This window comes from Nuphar pumila, chromosome 12, assembly GCF_984573655.1.
Source record: "Nuphar pumila chromosome 12, dmNupPumi1.hap1.1, whole genome shotgun sequence".
Classification (NCBI taxonomy): domain Eukaryota; kingdom Viridiplantae; phylum Streptophyta; class Magnoliopsida; order Nymphaeales; family Nymphaeaceae; genus Nuphar; species Nuphar pumila.
The window spans coordinates 62,981,148-63,001,667 of record NC_143260.1 but is presented as its reverse complement, the minus strand read 5'-3'; positions in this window follow the sequence as shown (position 1 = coordinate 63,001,667).

Here is a 20,520-nt window from a genome sequence, read left to right as displayed (position 1 = left end):
GACTTAGCCTACTTGAGCTGAGTTCGAACCTGCTGAACCCAGTTGACTTGGATTGAACCCTGTTAGGTTCAAATCACTTAGGTTGAGTAGCTTGACCTGCTCTACCTCTTTCTCAACTAAGTCAGCTTCATCTGACTTAGTCTGACCTCTCGAAGGAAGGCTCGAAGCCAAAGAAGCAACCCGGAGCCGTTTCTTCCACGATTTGAAGTAAGTTCGCTTCGTTGATCCATCTCTCTCAAGTATTTGATTGTTTGTATATAGAATATACTTTCTGAAGTAGTATCTTGCTTTAGTTCTTGGTTGAGCCCTCTAGGACGCTTCGGTGTTCACGCGCTCGCCTCGTAACTATCGTCGGATATATATGTTCGAATGCGCAGTATATGCGTTCTTCAAAAATAGTATCTCACCCTAGTTCTTGGTTGAGCCCTCTAGGACACTTCGGTGTTCACTCGCTCACCTCGTAACTATCGTTGGATACAGATCTAGGTGTATATCTGCTGATTCTGCCGACGCGTCTTATATCGCACAGGCTATGTAATTTACCTTTGCCGTCGCGTCGTATGATGCCAAGGCTCCTTGTTTTCTGCACTTCCGATTATGCATTTACTTACGCCGTCGCGTCGAACGATGCCAAGGCTCCTGCTTTCTGCAATGTCTTTACTTACGCCGTCGCGTCGAACGATGCCAAGGCTTCTGCTTTGTTATATATGTAGAATATTTCGTTCAGTTACACACCCTGAACAATAGTATATGCATTTCTTTACGCCGCCGCTGTATAAAGCACAGGCTTCTGCTTATACTACATATATAGCGCATAAATGAGCGTTCAAATGGAGATCAAACTCCAAATCGCCCATGCGATTCCTTGACCGCTCCTCGTTCAAGATTCTGCTTGACGAATGAAGCCCCTATTGGAAAGGCTTTGGTTTTTTGGCAAAATGCTCTTTACGTAATGACTAAGCCAATTTCGTATGGCCTGGCTATGGCCAAGGGTTCCTGCAACCTTGATGGATGCAAAGTACGCACAACGGTGCGCATCCATTTCCCGAATTAAGCGTGGCGATTTCCTACCAAAGAGGGGAGATGCCGCTGAAATGGATAAAAGAAACGCACGCTTTCTCCGTAAAAGAGAGGAAGTGCTGCTGAAATTTCTGAAGAAGCTATGAATAGCTCAGAAAGAACGTAGCAGGATACTCTGACATATAGCAGAGTGCTACCCAGTTCATGGTTTGCCCTCTACAACGTAGAAGGGTTTGTCGCACCACTGCCGGTAGAGCAGGGGAGGTGCTGACGAAATGGTTGGCAGAAGAGCTGCCGGAACCAATGGAACGGCATAATGATGTCCGTTGATGGAACGATGCCAGATCGGCTCGTATCCTTGTGCCTGCAAGGGCACCTTGCTCGTAAGGGCCGCTGAGCCGGAGTAGAGGTTGCGCCTTGGCTAGGTTTGGACTCGTTGCGTAAAAATACGCCGAGTAGCCGATCTATTTAGATCGAGTCATATGCATGCTCATTGAGAACGGTTACACAACCAGACTCGTAAGGGCCGAAGAGCCAGAGTGTGTTGTTTCCACCCAAAGAGGTGTGATGCTCGTGGTGGCCGAAGTGCCAAAGAGCGGTGTTCTGCATGCATATGAATAAGACTTAAGGTCGCACATACCCCGCGGTTGAAAATCGTGTTAGGGGTACCCCCTCAGTAATGACTGTGTTGGGGAAGACTGAATGGGGTCGGGTACATACTCCCGTAGTGCTGAAAGCACGGGCTGCCTAAATGGCATGCAGATTCTGTCCAAGTAATTGTAAGACTGGCAGACCCCTTCAGGAATTATGCTCACTGTGGAATGACAGTGATGGTACAGCCTTGAGTGACATGTATTTTACTTTGGACCTGATAGAGTCCACGATGGCCTCAGTCACTCATGGGTTTTGGGGTCGTGGTTATCCTTAAGATCTAAGGATTGAACCCAACTACTGCAAGTAGAGGATGCATCCGAATATGGGCCTAGTAGGATTCTCCCAGTTGAAACACACTGCCCTACTATGGATAGGGTCAACAGGCCTCTGGGGTATCTAAAATACATAGAATAATCAACCCCCAGAACGTCGCGTTGATGCCCGGACAATAGCTCTACCTGCGTACCAAAGGCGGGAGCGGTTAATTATCAAACAATGCATTAGTTCTAGGTACAGCGATGTTTTGAATGTATGAGTGGATGACGTGTTGAGTCAGTCCTGCATAACCTTTGTGAAGGTGTCATGTTCGGTATACTACTGGACCGACTGGGCAAAGACCCGTGTTGTATCCGCACGACTAAGCGAAGCTCGAGGAGTTGTCCTTAGATGCGTGGGATACGGATGTGCCAAGTATGAAGACTTGAGCTAGACATCACTTTGAGACCCGAAAGAGGTCATGGCTAAGTCGTGGAGACTTATGCGACTATTCAAATCACAGCCCGGAAAAGGCTTGCTCTAAGTCATGAAGACTCGAGCGGATGTTCAACTCATAGCCCTGAGGAGGCTCTTGCGATATACGCTAAGTCTTGGAGGCTTGAGCGTCGTTATTGCGCATTGCGACCCTGAGTGGTCATTATTGTATTTGAGTTGAATGGATGTATGACTGCATACTTACCAGACCATCAGTGGTTCTGACCCCGTTTTATGGGGATTTCAGGTGTTGGACCTGCGTGGCGATATACGGAGCAAGGCGGCATCAAGTTCCAGGGTTTCTCTAGACAGAGTTGTACTGCTTCCTTTTATTGAACCTATACTGCTTTTCTAAGCAGTAGTGTTGTAATAAACATATGTTTTCGATAAAATGGAACACTTTGGTGGTCAATGAGTTGCTTGGCCACATACCTGCAACGTGCTTGGAGTTTTCTAAAACTGACGACTCATTATCGTCTGATTCCGCTGCTAAAAGCTTTTCTAAGTTCCGCTGCAAAAGAAAAAAAAAAAAAAAAGAAATTCATGAAAATTTTAACTTAGCTTTGTTTTGGAAATCCGGGGCGTTACAGAATTGGTATCAGAGCATGAGTCTGAGAAACCTGGTTCAAGATCCGTCATGGTACCGATATCGCACTGTAAGTATATGTTTTTTTTTCTTTTGTTCTGATCTGGGTGCATCTTTGTATAGATGGCAACTCATGACTCGCGTGGATATTGCTATCGCTGCAAGGTCATGCACGATGAGTGGATATGCCCGTATGAAGTCCAAGACTGCCAATATTGTGGCGAAGATGGGCATTCCGCCAACGAATGCCAAAGGAAATATACCGCCGATATGGGTCGGCGGGCTTCAAAGGGTCTCAGGGATGAGACTTCGCGTGTCAGTGGACCGCATCACTCTAGTGTTGGGAGCAACCATACCCCAACATCTTTTGATGAATTACCAAGGCTGAGGGATTTTGATTTGAACTTCCCTGCGGAGGTCTATCACTCGCCAAGCTACCATCCGGCACCACATATGCCGAGCTTAAATGGCAGGAACAAAAGAGGGGATTCTTTATGTTCGCCAATCATTATTCCAGACTCCCAGAGTCTTGATCTTGCTGACTGGGAAAGTGGACTGGAGTCTCTCATATATCCCCAGTATTCGCTTGCTAGTGCGGAAGTGCCGCCCAAGCCAAAGCTAGTAGTGCCTGCACCAAGGCCATGTGGCAATAGATGGACCTTTTGGAGTTCGTCTTCATCAAAGAAATCCAAGTCTTAAAGAGACTGGTGATGTTTTGGAGTCAATAGACTCATGTATATAGTTTCTCAACGCCTAAAGTCTGCCAGTGCGGCATGACGTTTTGTTTAAGGCGATGCTTGTGTAAATGTGATGTATATTAAGTAAATAAAGCTTTTACTTCCTCATATACATCGAGAAACTAAAAACAAGTGCTTGTGTGTGCATAGATAAATGGCTCCTACGACGAGGAGAACCATACCAAGCGAGGAGTCTCTTACGCAAGGATTCCTGTTGGAGACACTCAACAACCTGGTTACCGCTATCCGTGAAACAAGGCCAGAACCAGTCGCACCACGAAACGAGCACCTGGGAGGAGTGACTTATGAGAAGTTCCTCAAGCTTGACCCGCCAGTTTTCATTGGCAGAGCCGATCCTGAGCTCGCGGAGAGTTGGATCGAAGAGACAGAACGTGCCTTCTTAGTACTGGGAGTACCAGAGGAAAAGAAGACCAACTTTGGCACGTATCGATTAAAAGACAATGCACGGAAGTGGTGGGATACCACTAAACTTATCCAGTTCTCACAAGTCGAAGTCATTCCTTGGACTGACTTTCGGAGGACTTTTATGGATAACTACTTCCCGTTGCATTCCAGAAACAAGAAAAAGATGGAGTTTCTGGAGTTGGAACAAGGCGGTATGAGTCTAATGGACTATACCACCAAATTTCAGAATCTAGAGCGCTACTGCTCTCGATTGTTCGAAACAGACCAAGAAAGGGCCGACAAATATGTGAATGGTCTGCGCGAAGGGCTGCGATCTCGAGTGATAACAAGCATGCCTTCGACCTTTCAGGCTGCGGTAGCAGCAGCTTCAAAAATCCAAGAGGACTGGGCACGATCTAAAGTGATCGTAGCAAAGAAGCCCATAGTGAATGGTGGGAATCGTAAAAGGACATTCCCAAGTGGCCAGGGTTCACGACAACCCTTTCAAAAGAAGAAGTTTCAAGGAGGGAACAACACTCAACAAGTCATGAGGCCAAGACAGAACCCAACTCCGAATGGTCAGCAGTCCAACTTCAGCTGCCCAAGGTGTCGTATGAACCACCCTGGAAAGCCATGTCCTCGTGACATTGGTGGGTGCTTATATTGTGGCAAGATGGGCCACTTTATAAAGGATTGCGCCAAGAAGGCTGCAGATGAACAGAGGGGTAATGCCGGATCTGCCGGACCCTCTCGACCAGCGCCACAACGTTCTCAGTTTCAACGACCTCCACCTAGAGTAGAACAAAGGCCTGCTGCAGGTCGTGTATATGCTGTAACGACTGAACAAGTCGAAAATGGTGACCTGATTGAAGGCACCGTACCTGTTAATGGACATGCAGCTTACGTCTTGTTTGATTGTGGTGCTACTCATACGTTTATCTCTGACGATTTCACCGAACAACTCCACGCTTCGGTGCAACCGATTGATAAAATGATCGAAGTATATAACCCGTTGGGTTCACGCACCAAATGTATCCGGTGGGTGAAAAATTTGGATATTGAGATAGCAGGGCAACACTTGCCTACTGACGCCATCCTGATCGATATGATACAGTACGATGTCATTCTGGGAATGAATTGGTTGGCTCAGAATAATGCCAAGATTCTGTGCCGCGAGGGCAGAGTGATTCTATCTCGACCCGGATTCCCTAAGATGGAGTACCGATTATCCAAACCAGTTCCACAGAAAAGGCTCATATCAGCACTTAAGGTACAAAAATACCTTAGGAAGGGTTGTGTGGCCTTCCTGTTGAGTCTCTCGGTGGAAAAATCCAATGACCAAACCCTTGAGAGTTTGGAAGTGGTGCGGGAGTTTCCCGATGTGTTTCCTGAGGAATTGCCAGGACTTCCGCCACTTCGTGAGGTTGAATTTGGAATTCAATCCTTACCTGGAACAGCGCCGATATCCAAAGCCCCGTATCGAATGGCGTCAGCTGAACTCAGTGAGTTGAAGTGTCAGTTGGAAGAACTGATGGAACAAGGGTTCATCCGTCCTAGTGTGTCACCGTGGGGAGCCCCGGTACTGTTTGTAAAGAAGAAGGATGGATCCCTTCGGTTATGCATCGATTATCGGATGCTTAACCAGGCAACTGTTAAAAATAAGTACCCGTTGCCTCGGATTGAGGACTTATTCGATCAACTCAGAACAGCGAGGGTGTTCTCCAAGATCGACCTCAGGTCTGGGTACCATCAGCTCAGAGTAAAGGAAGAGGATATACCCAAGACTGCCTTCAGAACGAGATACGGCCATTATGAGTTCGTAGTAATGCCCTTCGGACTCACTAATGCGCCTGCTGCCTTTATGGATCTAATGAACCGGATATTCAGACCATATTTGGATAGCTTTGTCATCGTCTTTATTGATGACATTCTCGTATATTCTGAGAACAAGGAACAACACGTGGAGCACTTGAAAATCGTCTTGAAAACCCTTCAAGATAACCAACTCTATGCTAAGTTTTCAAAATGTGAATTCTGGCTAGATAAAGTGATGTTCCTTGGTCATGTGATCTCGAAAGATGGAATCGCAGTAGATCCTGCGAAGGTGGAAGCTGTGATGGACTGGAAGCAGCCAGAAAATATCACTGAGGTCCGTAGCTTCCTTGGACTTGCCGGATATTATCGGAAGTTCATACAAGACTTCTCCCGAATCGCCGTACCGATGACGAAATTGCTGAAAAAGGGAGTCAAGTTTGAATGGACTGACCAGTGTAAGGAGTGCTTTGAGGTTCTCAAACAGAGGCTTACCACTGCCCCTGTCCTTACCTTACCTTCTGGTCAGGGAGGCTTCGTGGCATATACCGATGCCTCAGGAACAGGTCTGGGTTGTGTGTTGATGCAGCATGGCAAAGTAATCGCCTATGCATCACGACAGTTGAGGGTCCATGAGAAAAACTATCCAACCCACGACTTGGAGCTTGCCGCGGTAGTGTTCGCGCTTAAAATCTGGCGACACTACCTGTATGGAGAGAAATTTGAGGTCATGTCGGACCATAAAAGCCTAAAATACCTCTTTTCTCAAAAAGAACTCAATATGCGGCAACGGCGATGGCTGGAATTCCTCAAAGACTATGAATTCACGCTTTCCTATCACCCTGGAAAGGCGAATGTTGTAGCAGATGCCCTTAGTAACAAGACTGTTGGCACTCTGGCCAGCCTAACCGGACAATGGAAGTTGATGGAGGATTTCGTCAAGTGGAAGCCATTTTTGGCTGATTCAGGTAGAATCCAAATGTCATGTTTGACGATCCACATTGAGTTCCTCGATCGCATCGTAGCCAAACAGTTCAAGGATCCCCAGTACTTGGAATTAAAAGCTCGTGCTGAAAAAGATGACACTTTCTTCCATTTGAAAGAAGATGGAGGAATATGGATGGAAGAAAGGATTTGGGTTCCAAATAACCCTGAGCTAAGACAGGAAGTACTCCAGGAGGCCCATAGTAGCAATTATACTATCCACTCTGGGGGTACGAAGATGTTCCGAGATTTGCAGAGAAAGTACTGGTGGAAGGGTATGAAGCGTGATGTGGCTACGTTTGTCTCGAAATGTTTGATCTGCCAGCAAGTTAAGATCGAACATCAGCGCCCTGGTGGAAAGATGCAACGGATCGAGATTCCAGAATGGAAATGGGAAGGCATTACGATGGATTTCATCGTTGGATTGCCTCGATCCAAGAGACAGCATGACTCAATCTGGGTGATTGTGGACAGACTCACCAAGTCTGCTCACTTTCTGCCAATCAACACTCGATACTCAACAGAACGATTGGCGGAGATCTACATTCGGGAAATCGTTAGACTCCATGGAGTGCCGATTTCGATCATATCTGATCGTGACCCGAAGTTCACCTCTCACTTTTGGGAGCAGCTTCAGAGAGCCCTGGGGACGAAACTCAAGTTCAGTACAGCATTCCATCCCCAAACAGATGGGCAATCAGAACGAACCATACAGACTCTTGAAGATATGCTCAGAGCCTGTATGCTGGAATGGAAAGGTGATTGGGATTCCCACCTAGCGTTGGCTGAATTTGCTTATAATAATAGCCACCACGCTAGCATTGGGATGGCGCCGTATGAAGCCTTGTATGGACGACCCTGTAGATCACCGATCCATTGGGGTGAGGTGGGTGAGCGAACCTTGGACTCGCCCATTGTGTTGCAGCATTATACTGAGCAAGTCCACATGATCAGAAAGAAGCTACTGACTGCTCAGAGTCGATAGAAGAGCTACGCCGATCAGCGGCGTAGGGAACTCACTTTTGCGGTTGGAGATAAGGTTTTTATCAAGGTCTCTCCAACCAAGAGTGTGTTTCGTTTTGGAAAGAAGGGGAAGCTCAGCCCTAGATTCGTTGGTCCCTTCGAAGTTTTGAGCCGGATCGGAGAGACTGCCTACCGAGTAGCATTGCCACCCCAATACGCGCAAATACATGATGTATTTCACGTATCAATGCTTAGAAAGTACGTTCATGATCCTTCTCACGTTATTCAACACGAAGACATTGACATCCGAGAAGATATGACGGTAGAAGAAAGGCCAGTGGAGATCATGGACCGACGGGAGCAAGTGCTAAGAACGAAGGTCATTCCACTTGTTAAAGTGAGGTGGCAGCATCATGGAATCGATGATTGCACTTGGGAGCCCGAATCGGATATGCGGGATAAATATCCTGAACTCTTCACCTTGTACTCTTAGCTGAATTTCGCGGACGAAATTCCTTTAAGGGGGTAATGATGTAAGACCCACATTTTTTCAGAAAATATCTGAATAAAATTCATGAGGCATTTATCGGTAAAAATAGCATTTCTTCTCAGAATGCAAAACGAATCAATTCCTGCGAGCCAGCTATACTTAGGATATTCGTCGAATCGCGAATATATGCTCAAACACTCGGGAAGCCATAACTTCCTAACTAAACGAAATCAATAGATTCGTACGAGCCAACTTTCTTAGTTACGTCAATACGAAGAAAATGGCGTACTCAGAATTTTTCGAAAAAAATCGCCGGAAACCCGAAATTCTTGCGGGACCCACGGAAATATTGGTGGGACCCACAGAAATATTCCTCAGAAAATATCTGGTGGGACCCACAAAAATATCCCATGGAATATCCAAGTGGGCCCCACACCAAGGAACCTCTTGGAATTAAAAAGAAGCCAAGGGGGTAGTTTGGGCATGGAAAAACCCAAGAGGAGGTGGGCTTGGGCTATAAATAGCCCTCCCCACTCTCTCTCTTCTCATAAAAAAATCGACCCCCCCTCTCTCTCTTGCCTTCTCTCTCTCTCCTAAACCTCCCCTACCTAGCCTAGCCCACCTGAGCCCACCTGACCTGGTCTGAGCCTGCCTGACTTAGCCTGAGCCTGCCTGACCTGGTCCTAACCCACCTGACCTGGGTCTGAACCCACTTGACCTAGTCCAAACCCAGTTGACTTGACTTGAACCTAGTTAGGTTTAAAGTCAAAGTCAAAGTCCTTTTTAGTCCTAATTCCGGTTTGGGTTTCTGAACCCAGACTTAGCCTACTTGAGCTGAGTTCGAACCTGCTGAACCCAGTTGACTTGGATTGAACCCTGTTAGGTTCAAACCACTTAGGTTGAGTAGCTTGACCTGCTCTACCTCTTTCTCAACTAAGTCAGCTTCATCTGACTTAGTCTGACCTCTCGAAGGAAGGCTCGAAGCCAAAGAAGCAACCCGGAGCCGTTTCTTCCACGATTTGAAGTAAGTTCGCTTCGTTGATCCATCTCTCTCAAGTATTTGATTGTTTGTATATAGAATATACTTTCTGAAGTAGTATCTTGCTTTAGTTCTTGGTTGAGCCCTCTAGGACGCTTTGGTGTTCACGCGCACGCCTCGTAACTATCGTCGGATATATATGTTCGAATGCGCAGTATATGCGTTCTTCAAAAATAGTATCTCACCCTAGTTCTTGGTTGAGCCCTCTAGGACACTTCGGTGTTCACTCGCTCGCCTCGTAACTATCGTTGGATACAGATCTAGGTGTATATCTGCTGATTCTGCCGACGCGTCTTATATCGCACACGCTATGTAATTTACCTTTGCCGTCGCGTCGTATGATGCCAAGGCTCCCTGTTTTCTGCACTTCCGATTATGCATTTACTTACGCCGTCGCGTCGAACGATGCCAAGGCTCCTGCTTTCTGCAATGTCTTTACTTACGCCGTCGCGTCGAACGATGCCAAGGCTTCTACTTTGTTATATATGTAGAATATTTCGTTCAGTTACACACCCTGAACAATAGTATATGCATTTCTTTACGCCGCCGCTGTATAAAGCACAGGCTTCTGCTTATACTACATATATAGCGCATAAATGAGCGTTCAAATGGAGATCAAACTCCAAATCGCCCATGCGATTCCTTGACCGCTCCTCGTTCAAGATTTTGCTTGACGAATGAAGCCCCTATTGGAAAGGCTTTGGTTTTTTGGCAAAATGCTCTTTACGTAATGACTAAGCCAATTTCGTATGGCCTGGCTATGGCCAAGGGTTCCTGCAACCTTGATGGATGCAAAGTACGCACAACGGTGCGCATCCATTTCCCGAATTAAGTGTGGCGATTTCCTACCAAAGAGGGGAGATGCCGCTGAAATGGATAAAAGAAACGCACGCTTTCTCCGTAAAAGAGAGGAAGTGCTGCTGAAATTTCTGAAGAAGCTATGAATAGCTCAGAAAGAACGTAGCAGGATACTCTGACATATAGCAGAGTGCTACCCAGTTCATGGTTTGCCCTCTACAACGTAGAAGGGTTTGTCGCACCACTGCCGGTAGAGCAGGGGAGGTGCTGACGAAATGGTTGGCAGAAGAGCTGCCGGAACCAATGGAACGGCATAATGATGTCCGTTGATGGAACGATGCCAGATCGGCTCGTATCCTTGTGCCTGCAAGGGCACCTTGCTCGTAAGGGCCGCTGAGCCGGAGTAGAGGTTGCGCCTTGGCTAGGTTTGGACTCGTTGCGTAAAAATACGCCGAGTAGCCGATCTATTTAGATCGAGTCATATGCATGCTCATTGAGAACGGTTACACAACCAGACTCGTAAGGGCCGAAGAGCCAGAGTGTGTTGTTTCCACCCAAAGAGGTGTGATGCTCGTGGTGGCCGAAGTGCCAAAGAGCGGTGTTCTGCATGCATATGAATAAGACTTAAGGTCGCACATACCCCGCGGTTGAAAATCGTGTTAGGGGTACCCCCTCAGTAATGACTGTGTTGGGGAAGACTGAATGGGGTCGGGTACATACTCCCGTAGTGCTGAAAGCACGGGCTGCCTAAATGGCATGCAGATTCTGTCCAAGTAATTGTAAGACTGGCAGACCCCTTCAGGAATTATGCTCACTGTGGAATGACAGTGATGGTACAGCCTTGAGTGACATGTATTTTACTTTGGACCTGATAGAGTCCACGATGGCCTCAGTCACTCATGGGTTTTGGGGTCGTGGTTATCCTTAAGATCTAAGGATTGAACCCAACTACTGCAAGTAGAGGATGCATCCGAATATGGGCCTAGTAGGATTCTCCCAGTTGAAACACACTGCCCTACTATGGATAGGGTCAACAGGCCTCTGGGGTATCTAAAATACATAGAATAATCAACCCCCAGAACGTTGCGTTGATGCCCGGACAATAGCTCTACCTGCGTACCAAAGGCGGGAGCGGTTAATTATCAAACAATGCATTAGTTCTAGGTACAGCGATGTTTTGAATGTATGAGTGGATGACGTGTTGAGTCAGTCCTGCATAACCTTTGTGAAGGTGTCATGTTCGGTATACTACTGGACCGACTGGGCAAAGACCCGTGTTGTATCCGCACGACTAAGCGAAGCTCGAGGAGTTGTCCTTAGATGCATGGGATACGGATGTGCCAAGTATGAAGACTTGAGCTAGACATCACTTTGAGACCCGAAAGAGGTCATGGCTAAGTCGTGGAGACTTATGCGACTATTCAAATCACAGCCCGGAAAAGGCTTGCTCTAAGTCATGAAGACTCGAGCGGATGTTCAACTCATAGCCCTGAGGAGGCTCTTGCGATATACGCTAAGTCTTGGAGGCTTGAGCGTCGTTATTGCGCATTGCGACCCTGAGTGGTCATTATTGTATTTGAGTTGAATGGATGTATGACTGCATACTTACCAGACCATCAGTGGTTCTGACCCCGTTTTATGGGGATTTCAGGTGTTGGACCTGCGTGGCGATATACGGAGCAAGGCGGCATCAAGTTCCAGGGTTTCTCTAGACAGAGTTGTACTGCTTCCTTTTATTGAACCTATACTGTTTTTCTAAGCAGTAGTGTTGTAATAAACATATGTTTTCGATAAAATGGAACACTTTGGTGGTCAATGAGTTGCTTGGCCACATACCTGCAACGTGCTTGGAGTTTTCTAAAACTGACGACTCATTATCGTCTGATTCCGCTGCTAAAAGCTTTTCTAAGTTCCGCTGCAAAAGAAAAAAAAAAAAAAAAGAAATTCATGAAAATTTTAACTTAGCTTTGTTTTGGAAATCCGGGGCATTACAATTTGAGTTCTGAAACTCTAAAACCCAGCTCAATCCAGTTCATTTCAGTTGAATCCAGCTCAAACCCTAATTTTCAGTGTTACTCTAGCTTGGCAAAGCTCGAAAATCATTTCTTCAACCATTTTTGCAAATTTTGTCAATTTTAACACTTTTTGAACTGGTACAAGTGTCAATCAGGGTCTAACATCCAAAATTCTTCATTCAGGGTTAGCATTTCGCATAGCATTTCATGTCATTTCTTATCATTTCATATAATTTCTCAGCATTTCATAACATTTCATCACATTTCATTTCATTTTCGAAGTCCAGAACTCCAATTTTATAAATTTCAATCCAGATTGAGTTTTAAAAGTTTTCAGAAATCAATTTCAAACCCTGGATTTTCAAAATTGACATTTTTACCCTCAAGATTCTAAATTTGGAAATATTTTCTCGAGAAAAACAATATGGATTTCTTTCAAAGTTAAATTTTCAAATTCTATACTAGATTTGCTTTGCAACGAGCTATTAAACTTCAAAATTCAAGCTCATTTCAAAAACTGCCAAAAATAGCTCATTTCGTTTGGAAATATTTTCTCGAGAAAAACAATCTGGATTTCTTTCAAAATCAAATTTTCAAATTCTACACTGGATTTGCTTCGCAACGGGGTATTGAACTTCAAAATCCAAGCTCGTTTCAAAAACTACGAAAAATAGCTCGTTTCGTCTGAAATTTTTTTGAAAAGACTATTTTACCCCTCTAATCGTCAAAATGAACTTCAAAAGTGGAATTTGGACCCGCTCTGAGATGGCCCACTCATTTACATTTTTGCTTTATTAAAAAAAAAAATTCTTTTATTCCTTTCAATTTTCTTTTTATTTGTTCATTTTTATTTTTATTTATTTATTTTGAATTTTAGAGAGGTGGGACCCACAAGGTGGTCGTCCAAGCCTCCAGCCCCACTTTCCATTTTTTTTTTCTCATTTTTCTTTCCCTTTTTCTTTTTCCCTCCTTTTCTTTCTTTCCTTCTTCTTTCCCTCTCCTTTCTTCCCCTTTCTTTCCTTTTCCTTCTTCCCCTCTTCTTTCCTTTTCCTTCCCTTCCTTCTTTCCCCTTTCTTCCTTATTCCCCTTTGGATTTCCCCCCAAAAGATAAAGGCTACAGCCATTCACGTATGGCTGGGGGATTAAAGGCATTATGCATTATTAGAAACTTAGGTTTTGAACTTATCAAAACCTAAGTTATGATAAAAACCAAAAAGAAAAGAGAGACGTGGATTCTGATCTCACGTCTCTCTCCCTCTCTCTCTCTCTCTCTCTCTCTTTCTCAGCCCTTGGCTGCAACTTCAAGTCATTGAAACCCCATTCTTGCAGCCCTTACACAGCCACCAACTGGGCCTCCATCATAGCCTTCTTTGGTGGCAGCAAGAGCCCAGCCACCTGCAGCTTTTCTTCAACCACCACAACAACCAACCTTCAAGCTCTCCACAGCAGCAGTCTTCTCCAGCCACCTGCGCCAACCACACCTTGACAGCAACACCCCTAACACCACCAGCAACTCCAGCATCTCCAAGACCTTGAACCAGCCTTCTCCTCCATCATAAGCAAGCTCCAGCCTTGCTCCCATCTTTATGCACCTCACCGCAGCTGCAACAAGGCAACCCCAACTCTCCCAGTCATTGGCTTCAACCTGGAAGCAGCTCTAGCTACCCCTCCATTGGCACTTTTGTCTTCCTTCAAGCCAATCCAACTCCAGCTGCCACCTCCTCCAACCTTGACGTAGTACCAGTTTTGCTTCAGCCCACGCCCAGGTGCATCTCTTCTCTAAAAATTTGAGGGCTGCTGTCTTTAGCAGGGTCAATTTGAGATAAAAGCATTTGTTTGATCCTAGATACTATCTCATTAAATGCTTGTTGTATATGCTTTACATGTTAATGCTATGCGTGTGAGGCGATCCATCCGATTGATGGATCGGATCCCTCTCACCAAAAGCTAACATAAAATAAAATCATACCCTTTATAATTTATTTTGTCATATCATCAATTTCATGCGATTTTTCATGTTAGATCTTAAATTTAGGATTATTTTAGCATCTCATGATTATATGATTTACATAGTATAGTTTTTATTCATGTTTGCTTATTGAGTTCATAGGCTTTAATATTATATGTTCAGTCCAGTCATTATCTTATGTGCGAAATTTTACTCATAATTATAGAGATTTTTAGGGTGATTGAACTTGTTTTCTTATTGCTTATCTGCCGAAAATTTGGTTCATTCGGGTTTTGGAACCCCATTAAATAAATCAAATCCTAATTCGGGTTTTGGACTTCTCTGAACTTTCAATTTTTGCTTTAGCAGACAAGAACCCATGAAACCGCCCTTGTGGGAGATTTAAATCTTTATCAAAAAATCACAGTGGATTTATAATTGAGTCTACTAATGATCTGAAAATTTTGAGATTTTTCCAATTAATTTTGACCTCTTTCAAAAATCGGATTTCCCAGACTTCTGGGAAAATCTTGATTTTCCTTTGTCAGGGTATAGACAGACCCTAATGCATCAAGTCCGCCCAATCTGTAGCTCGTTTGCAAAAACTTTCAACACAAAAGTTATTCCTAACATTATTTCCGGTCATTTCCCAAAATTTGGGGATTTTTGGAACTGTTTCAGTATTTTTCCCAAAATTTTCATTTCTGTCTGACAGATTTCAATATCCAGAAATCTCAGAGATTTAGGTCTCTGATAACAGTATGGATTTTTCCAAACCATAACCCGAATCCCAATAGTGTCAAAATATCACATCTTCCTATATTTGTCAGTAACATTTTCCCACAATTTCAGCCTTTTTCCCATCTGGCTGCCATTTTTCCCATGTTTTCTACCGAAACCTGTCTGTTTCCCCTAAATCCTAGAGTCGCCGGATTCCGATCCGACTTGCCGGAGTGGCACAGCTCCGACCATAGGTCAAAATCAGAAAGTGTAAAAGGAAAAAATCCTTGAATTACTGTCCTCTGTCACCCCATAAAATTTGGGAAAAATTTATGGAAGTTTGATATCCTAAATCTCCTTTAGAATCAATATTTTAGGCAAAAATCGCAAAATTTAGGGTTTTTATTTGAATTTCCATATTTAAAAATACAAAAAAATTAGATTTTCGAGATCCATTATGTTTTTTGAATTATTTTAGGTGTCAATGCAAATTTGGTTTAATTCCAAGTTCATTTTCTCCATGTGTTAGTTTATCTTTCAATTTAGAAGTGAAAATCAGGCGAAAATCAGGTTAAATTTGATATTTTATGATATTTTCGTTATTTTAGGGTTTTTATCATGTACATAAGCATGTAGAATCATATTAGGATTAATTTAAATCTCCTTTACAATTCATATTTTTCAATTTTGCAAAATTTATTTCAGAAAACCCTGGTTTCAAGGCCATAGTCTTGTTATCGGGGGTATTTTGGTCATTTTGACCTAAATTTCGAAATTTCAATTTCTAATTCTTCAAAATTTCATGCATATCATCATATTTCATCATATTATGTTTGATTTATTTCATTTGATTTTCAAATTTCCAAAATTTACAAAAATTCTTTCAGAAAACCCTGATTTCAAGGTCATCAGGGGTATTTTGGTCATTTTGACCACAATTTCGAATTTTCAAGTTTATTTTTGAAATTTATTCATTATTTATCATGTTTATATCAAAGGGGGTATGAATTTGGGTTTATATCTGAATAATATCCGATAATTTCCCATACTTTCGGATAAATTCAGAAAAACCTACATTTTTGTGCTAACATTGTTTTCTAGTTTTGCAGGAATATTCAAGAAGAAGACTTAGTTTTATCTTATTTTATTTCAATTCAATGTAACATCAAATGTAATAATTTGGAATAAGATTTACATTTTCTGCTTAGAATAGGACTGCATTGCATATAGTTTAATTTATGCAAATTTTAATATGTGATGTATGATTCATGCATATTTATTTCAAATTCACTATGGTTTATACGAATGGCACGTGCACAAGCTCTTATGGAGTTTATAAACTCGGTGGGATTTGTATTTATGGCCATAGTCAGAATACGAAGAAAACCAAGATTTATGATCTTCATATTAGCCACATTCAGCCTACACACTTAGGCTAACTTCAAAATGCACTGCATTTTTCAAAGTTTTAAAAGGATTTCCCAATTCCTCAATGAAATTCCCTTTTCAAATTCATATTCATTCATTCATTCATATCATTCAAATTGCATTATTTCCAAACTCATTTTCCAATTTTAATTTCAGAAAATTCAGCTTTCTCAAGAATTTCCAAGTCTTTCTCAGGATCTGGTTTTCTCAAAATTCTAAGTTTTCAAATGACATTTAAAAGCATTTACCAAGTTCAAATCGAGATTTTTCTATGCTTTAAAATTCTCAAATTTCAAAATCCCAAGTTTTCAGAAATCCATCTTCTTAGAATTCCCATTTCCCTGAGAATCCAGTTTTCTAAGGATCCATTTTCCATTTCAAAATCCTTTTCCAATGATTTTCTGATTTTCTCAAGATTCTCAAATCCATTTTCTCAGAAAAGAAATTCCAAATCTCAAAATCGATTTTCCAAAGTTCAAGTTTTCCTGAGTATTCATTTTCCCATGAAATTCAATGATTTTCCCAAGAATTCCATTTTCAAGCACTCTTCTAACCATTTTTCCAAGCATATTTTCCAAAGCAAACATCATGTTTCTCAAACTTGCATTATTTTCCAAATTTCATAGCACAAGCCTGATTCTTTGTGCATTCTAGAAAAAAATAGAGCATAATTTAGATATTTGAGTCAAGTTAAAGCACATAATCGATCGTTGGTTCAATTACTCCTGGTAAAGGTGTCAGGAACGGTTGAACCTCGTACCGACAGGCGGATCCCATTCTATGGAATTTTCTCGCAAATTTTCAAAACGGAGCCGAGTAAATTTTCAAAACAATTTTCAAAACTTTGGTCGAGTTTGACTCGCGAAATTCCTTTCTTTCTCGCAAGGGAGGGAAAAAAATTTTGCGATGATAATAGAGTGAAAAATCAAGATCAAAGTGAAGGAAGGGGATATTGGAATCCGGAGATTCCTGTCATTATCGCACGATATATGATCCGATCTTGCTGTAAGCAACATCAGGGTCATAGGTGTGCTTTGGTAATAATCAATAAAAGAAATCAAAGTGAATGAAGAGCTCAAAATTTACAACCGAAAATAAAAGGAGCTCTTACCGATTTACTAGAAATTCCTGTAGTGAGATATGCTTTCTTCCGTCAGTCAGAGAAAAACCAGAGAAATATGCACACAGTGCGAAATGTTCAGAAAATGATTGCTGCAGAGGCCCGATAGACTTCCTTCGATGTGAGTGTGGCTCCACTCCAGAAGGAAAAACCCGATGATTAATGGGAAAATTGGTGGATTGCGATCGATGCCGAGAAGCTCGATGTCTTAAAAAAAACCGATGAAACTGATGGATGGTAGGAGAGATGCCGATAATGGATGTTTGAAGGGAAAAACCGATCTCAATGAAAATAATCCATGGCCAGAAGACGGGAGTTGGTCTCTTCTTAAAGAGGAAATGGAAGCTTCGAGAGGAGAAAACCCGTTCAGGATTGAAGGTGGAGATGAAGGTAGGCTGTTGCAGATCGGACGGTGATGAGAAAAGAAGAGGGAAGCGCGGGAGGAGTCCGTTGCAGCTTTTTCCTATTTCAAAAAGGTGGTTCCCCTTTTAAGATTTTTCTGAAAGATGTTTAAGAAATGAGGTTTTTGGTAAAAACGGCTTCAAAAGTTTGAAAATCATCCGTTTTCCTTGTAATTTCTCTCAATTTTTTTAGTTTATTTTTCAATTTTTTTGTATTTTTAGAATAAAATCCTAAAGTTTGTGAGAAAACAAAGATTAAAACTAATTTTTTTTTTTTGTTTTTGCAAAACTATTTACAAAAGGGAATCTTTCTGAGAATTTAGAAACTGTTTTGAGAAAATTTCTTCAGAAATGGGTTTATGTCTGAATTTTTGAGAAATATTCAAGGTTTACAACCTTGAACTGAGAAATATAGGGCCAAGGATCCAACAGAGTGTCAGATGAGCCGCCCGAGCCTTTCAAAATCATTTTTTGGTGTTTTTGTGATTTTATTTTGGAAATCGGACAACGGGGCTCAGATTTGGATTTAAAATACTGAGTTCAGACCCGGAGCTGAATTTGATATATCAATGTGGAATTTAATCCAGAAATCTGAAGAAAGACTGAATTTTAGCTTTGAAATCACTTTGATTTTCTCAAAAAAATAGAGTCAGGGGCAAAAGGGTTATTTTTATAAAACTTTGAAAAATTTGGGGTGTTCAGAGATGCCCCTCTTTGCTAATAAGCCGGTTGAAAGCCGAGCTTAGTGGCAAAGATAACACTGGGTGTGGAAAAATTATTTTGGAAATATGGCTTCTCAGGCTTTGAAACCTTATCCTGAATGGTTTTGGGGAAACAAAATCCTCGAAAATGATATGATTGAGTAGAAAATGAGGAAGTCGTGATGGGACTTTTGGGTGAAAATCCCGAAATGGTGGGAAATGAGAATTTTGATCAGGTCTCATGGATGAGACATTATACTCTTTTGGGATGTTTCAGGTTTAGCCCTTAACCTGGATGGGACAAAAATATATCAAGATGTGTTTTGAATGAGGAAAGAAGTTCATGAGAACCTTGATGGGACATTTTGAAAAATGCCTTGTGAAATGGTGCTCAAGTAGGAATCCTATCCTGGGTGGACATACAAAGCATGGATTCCTCGATGAGAAGAGCCATGATGGGACTGGAAGAAATCATCTCGTCCAAACGAGGAATCTCGTTGGAACGAGACTCAGGTTTAACCCAAACCTGCAAGGAAGATACCTCGCGAAGCGAGGTTCTGGGTTAACTTTTAACCTGGATAGGAAATCTACCATACGAATTTCTCAAATGGAGAAACCATAATGGGACCTTCGGAATTTGGACGAACAAATCCGAAAGGGGTTTTGCGAAAGGAGGAAAATATAGGATTCCTTAAAGCTTGGGAAAAGAAATGATTTTGGGCGTCTCATTTGCTGAGACTGAAATAGCTTTTTGAAATCAATGACCTCTCGCAGAAAATTCAGGTTTTGATCCTTAACCTGAGTGGGAACACCATACGGAATCCTTGACTGAAGCGATGGGACAGGAAGAGATACTTCAACTGGATGCGGCAACTCTTCTGGAAGATATAAACAACGCTAGGTTGCATCAAAATAGATATTGAATGTTTATTTCATTCTTGGAATAGCTAGAAAATTTTGCCAATAAGATAAAATTATAGCTGATTTAAATGCTTGGAAATGTGCACGTATGTGCAAAGATATTCCCTCTTTTACCTAGAGTATTTCCTCCAATGAGGTTAACTCCTCAGCTTTAGGAGTCAAATTCAAAAGATTAATGCTGATGATTTTCTTCAAGGAAGATATACATTTCCTTGATATGAGAAGTAGAAGAAATATTCTCAATTTCATAAAAGTAAGTAATGAAAAGATATTGATAAAAGAATTTTGCATGAGAAAAGATGACTTTTGGCAACTTTGGCAGTTTGATATCTGGGTGTTTTCCCTACGATGATCTTTTTGCACTCTTTTTTGAGTCATTGGGCTTTCTCGGTTTTTACATCATCCTTCATTCGGATGGGTCCTGACTTTTCTCTCTTTTTTCAGGGAAGGGTACGTCACAAACTCCTTCATCTTGGAAATGTTCCGATCCTTCTTTTATCTCAGGGATTTTATGGATGACATTGGCTCAAAAGGTCTTTGGATGATAGCAGAAATCAAAATATCTTTTAGGGTTTGTCGGTAGGTTCGTCACACTCGCCTTTATCTCGACGGTGATCTGAACTTTCCCAGGAAGGATCTGTCACAAACTTCGTCATCTTGAAGATGTTTCAAATCTTTTTTGGCCCCGGGGGTCTACTCGCTTAATTCGCCTTCATCTTGACGACAATTGAGAGATCCCTTTTGCGGATATTTGATTGCAACTTTTTAAAGGAAAATGAGAAGATATGGGTTGAGTGGATTCTTTTGTAGCTCAGGATATTTCCACTACCTGATTGCCAGCAAGTCATTTTTAAACATGCGCCATAGCCAAGATCAACATCAATTCGCTTCTGGCTTTTCAACATCATTGAATATTTGTGTCATTAATCATATCAAGGATATTTCTTTCATCCTTTTGGTTGATCAACAGGAAAAAGATTTGAATTTTATCACTTTTTTGCAGAAAGTTTCACCTTTTTGGAAAGAAA